The sequence below is a fragment of the Vombatus ursinus genome, unplaced genomic scaffold (genome assembly GCF_900497805.2).
Source record: "Vombatus ursinus unplaced genomic scaffold, bare-nosed wombat genome assembly UNPS02014847.1, whole genome shotgun sequence".
NCBI lineage: Eukaryota > Metazoa > Chordata > Mammalia > Diprotodontia > Vombatidae > Vombatus > Vombatus ursinus.
Genome location: NW_020954625.1, coordinates 5693532 through 5698258, shown reverse-complemented (window position 1 = coordinate 5698258; position 4727 = coordinate 5693532). Strand labels below are relative to the sequence as shown.

Sequence of the window (4727 nt, the reverse complement as noted above, 5' to 3'; positions counted from 1 at the left end):
ACACACACACACACACACACACACACACACACACACACACACACACACACACACCCCCGACAATTCTTTGTTTATAAGCACTAGGCTAAGAACCCTGTGTCTAGCCTGTCGACATCTGTCATCATCAGCTCTGTGTCATCATCAAACCTGACATCAACTGAGGCATTGGTTAAAGAATGTTACACCGCACTAGGCCAAGGGCAGATCCCTGGGGCACTCCACTGCAGACCTTCCAAGGTGACCTTGACTGTCTGCTCTTTGTATCCAACCATTCAGTCTATTCCAAATCTTAACTAATTGTACCTTCTAGGCTCAGGGAAGGCCTAGATCAAGGCCGGAAGGGACTTTCATGCTCATCACTTCCAACCCCCCCATTTCACAGTTGAGGAACTGAAGCCCAGAGAACTAAATGACTTGCCCAGGGTCACATGGCTGGTAAGTATTTGAGGCAGGATTTGAACCCAGGTCCTCCTGATTACAAGCACAATACTCCTCTATACCACATGTCCCCTTCATCCATATCTCCTTTTCCATTAGAGACTTCCCACAGCCCCATAAGCAGTGAGAAGTCGAGTCAGATTTGATCCTATTCTGTCTCCAAAGCTGGTGCTTTTCTCCTCCCATATTTGCAGAGGTGGGGGACTATGGGTGTAGAATATCACATACACTGTCAGAGTGTTGGTTTTGCTGAATGAGCTGCCTTTTCTCTCTCTTTCTTTATAAATCTTTATTATGAGGGATGTTTCACTGGCTAGGGGTGAGGACAGGAACGTCTGGAAAGAAAATGGATATAAAGAAAAAAAGATTATCACTCAAAATAAGATTAAAAACCCTTCAACCTGGTACTTTTTTTAACAACGCCATTAATGTTCAGGGCACAGAGAGGAGCGGGCAGGACCCAGAGGCCAAGGCTTCTGGCTCAGGCCTCTTACTTCCGCTAGGGCCATTGTTCAGCAGGGCGGAGGCTGGTTCTCAGGCCAGTGAACTGCTGAACTGCTTCAAGGATCCGGGACAATAGCATCTGGGTCTTACCTTCCCTCTCCCTGATGTGAGTGAGGAAGGCTGGTGTTCTGTCTTTCCCATATGTGACCTCCTGGTCCCCTGCAGGGTGCTGGCAGTTCAGGGAGACTTTTTTTTTTTCTCTGATTCTCCAGATCTTATCCCTGTTTGGGATTTTCTTCTGCCTTCCCTCCCAAAAAGGTACATGGGGAAATCCTCAATGTTCAGAATGCAGTGGAAGATAACCTCAAGCGAGAGATGAACTAAGGGCTAGATAAATCTTAACTGCTGTTACTGTTGCTATAACATACTCGGCTTATGCCTTAGGTTGATTTTTTGGGGTACATGTTTCCTCCTCAATAAAATGGAAGTTTCTCGAAGTCAGGGACTGATTTGCTTTTGTCCTAGTAACCCCAGTGCCTAACACAGTGCCGGTGCATGGTAGGTGCTTTTAATATTCATTAGGAGTTGATTAATAATAAGTGGTCATTGAATGAATGAATGAATGTTAGGGCTGGAAGAGACCATTGAAAATGAGTCCGGGTTTTTCCCTTTTGTTCTGATTCTTCTTTCACAGCATGACTAATATGGAAATATGTTTAATATGATTGTACATGTATACAGCCTATATCAGATTGTATGCCATCTTGGGGAGGGGGACAGGGAGGGCGGGGGGAAACATTTGGAACTCAAAATCTTATAAAAGTGAATGTTGAAAACTGAAATAAATTTTAAAAAAGGAAAAAAAGAGAAAATGAGTCTAATCCTTTCCCTTCATTGAGGAGGAAAAAGAGAGGACCAGAGGAGAGAAGGGACTTAATTAGAGGCAACGTTACCCAGGTCTGCCAAGACAAGATAGGTCCAAGTGATAGGAACCTTGACTCTGACCGTAACTCGCCAGGAAGGAGGGTGGCATCAGGCCTGGGCTTAGACTCTCATTACAGGTCAAAACCATGGTCTGTAGACCCATTGCTGGTTTTTTGTTGGTTTTTTTTCCCCCTCATTTAGAGACTGTGTAGTGCAATGAAAAGTGCTTGGACAAAACATAGCAAGATTCTGAGTAATATAATGGCCAGTCTTAGCCCTGGAGAAGAGTGAGAAGATGTGCTTTCAACATAGAGGCTGTACTGACAGGTCAGGTGTCTAGAGCATGGCTGGCTAATGTTCCCCTTAGGGTTCTAGGGGGAACTTGAAAGGGTGGGGGTAGCTTTCTATGACTGTCACTCATGAGCCTCATCTGATGAGTTCCCTCCCAATATTAATCAACTATTCATCAACCGTCCTCCCAATATCAATTAACCAATTAACATCAATTAGTTTTTACAAAGGGGTGTTTACTGAGAAAATCTACCGAGAACTAAAGTACAAAACTGAAAGCCTGCCTTCTACCTTCTTAGTCCCAAGGGAGATAGACTCCAGCTTAAAGTGGTGACTACCAACAATCTCCCTCCACATTCATGCCTCCCAGTTGGCTTTTGGGGATGGCAGAGCCCATGTACAAGTCATCTCCTTGTTGGTATGACATGGTGCCTTGGCTGCTGGTTGGATTCCACTGCTGGGGTGGGTCAAACAGGTTGTTTCTCAGGTCTGAAAAATGGAGATAGCATTTATATCGCCAACCTCAATGGGCTAAAAGTAAAGTACTTTGTGAATCTGAAAAGCATTAGAAATGAATTGTTACTCATCTCGTGATTTTCTTGCAGTGATCTTAAAAGTTTTTTTTTTCTTTAAGGTGTATTTTTTTTCCCGCCTTACCCCACTGAAAATCACTGGGGTGGGGGGAGGCTCGTGGATGATGGTGAGAGGGTGACTAGCTGGCCAAGGTTAGGCTACCAATCATGGGAATATCGGCCCTAGCCCTGGACTGGGGCTGCCTGGCCCACACCTCAGCTACCCTGCCTTCCAGGAGTAACACAAGGGCCCCCTTCGTAAAAACTATGTAAATGCTGAGGAGTGAGCTTTCTTCTCTTGCATGCCCTGTTCCACCCTACCTCCCCAGCCTGACCCAGGCTAGTCAGATGACACAGAGGAACTTTGATGGAAAATGAAGACAGGACAAAGGGTGGCCTTAATCTCTGCTACTGGGGAGCCTGAGGCTGGTGGGTCACTTGAACTGAGGAGTTCTGAGCTTCAGGAGCCTAAGCCAATTGGGTGTCCACACTATGTTTAGCACCAATATAGGCAGCCCCTGGGAGCTGTGGCCCACGCTGTAAATGGGGCCGGTCAGTCCCCATGCTGATGACTGGTGGGATTGGGTCTATGAATGACTACTACACTTGTAGCCTGGGTGAGATGGGGAGACCTAGTCTCAAGGAAGAGAAAAGAGGAGAAGAGAAGGGAGAAGAGAGGGAGGGAGGAAGAAGGGAAAAAGAAGGAAGGGAAGGAGGGAGAGGGGAAGGATGGGAAGGAGGGAGGGAGGGAGAAAACAAAGAAGGAAAAAAGGAAGGAGAGAAGGAAGGAAGGAGGGAAAGAAAGACAATGAAGAAAAGCTTGAGTTTTCAGAGAAGCCCGATTCCTTAAGGACCGACTACGCAGAGTACCTGAGGCTTCTCAGGAGGCACCCAGGCGTAATGGGATGTGTTAGAAAACTTGGGCTGAAGCCTTGGCTCTGTAAATCTTGGGCCATCTATGTGACCTTGGACAAATCACTTTACCTCTTTGAGTTTCAGTCTCCTCATCTCCAAAAAGGGGCTAAAATAATACAGCACATGGAGGGTAGTGGCCTCCCCTTCCCAAATTGCTCTTTCTTTTTTCTTTCTTCTATGTTCTGTATTGACATCTGGGGAGCTAACGTTTTCTAGTCGAATGTAAGCCCCTTACGGGCAGAGACTGCCTGGTTCTGTTTTTAATAACTGGTTCAGGCTTGTGTCTTTTATCAATGTGGAGAACTCTATAACCGCTGTCCCACCTGCCATGTTACTTACATCTTACTCTCCTTCACTCACTCCGAGATCTGGCCAAACTGCCAACCCTGCTGTTTCTCACCCAGGACATTCTCCCTCTCACCCTGGAGGGCTTTTGGTCTGTCTGTTCTCAGTGCCTGGAATTCCTCTCCTCCGCCCCTTAAAATCCCCTGGCATCATTGAAGCTCTCAGCTCAATGCTGCCTTAGGCAATGGTTATAACTAAAGTCTTCTCCATGAAAAGACCGGTGATCCACAGATCCCTCCTCAAACCTTCTGTGTCTTGCCCCCTAGGGCGCCATCCTCCTCACTCATCCCTGGCCTCAGCTCTGCCCCAGTGACATCTCCTGGGATGCCCCCCACTACCTCCCACTGTCCCTTCCCCCACCCTGCCCCAAGACTGAGAGAGTGTGCAGAGCTTTATAACCGTCAGAGGTAGCGTAACTTTCTAGGGTTCCATTTCGTATTTAGAGACTTTGACTTACCCAGAAGAGATGTGACTGGAGGGTTTTCTCCAGGAAATCTCAACTTGGGCTTTCCTCTTTCGGGAAGCAAAAGGGAGTGGCCGCCCTGACCTTGGCGCTTCCCTGAAGAAGACTGAGGAGCTCATGGGTGTGGAGCCTGGAGAACCAAGCTTGCAGGCCCTGGTGACTTCAGTCACCTTCTTTATTGGAAATCTGAAAAGAAATCGGGCCAGAGGTTACCTCAGGGTGATTTATTTAGATCAGGGGTCTTCTCCCCTTTCTCCCTTTGGACCACAGCTTAACTTTCTTTTTCTTTCTCTTTCTTTCTTTCTTTCTTTCTTTCTTTCTTTCTTTCTTTCTTT

At 46.7% G+C, this 4727-nt stretch overlaps 1 long non-coding RNA gene across 1 annotated transcript in view; it reads right to left on the bottom strand.

Annotated features, from left to right (window-relative positions):
- Positions 1 to 2310: 2310 nt before the first annotated feature.
- LOC114026890 overlaps positions 2311 to 4727 on the bottom strand; it is a 19936-nt gene continuing 17519 nt past the window's right edge. The window contains exons 2-3 of the long non-coding RNA XR_003567177.1: positions 4387 to 4578; positions 2311 to 2586 (exon numbers count right to left, since the gene is read on the bottom strand). This is a non-coding gene — a long non-coding RNA (uncharacterized LOC114026890). The remainder of the gene's footprint in view (positions 2587 to 4386; positions 4579 to 4727) is intronic.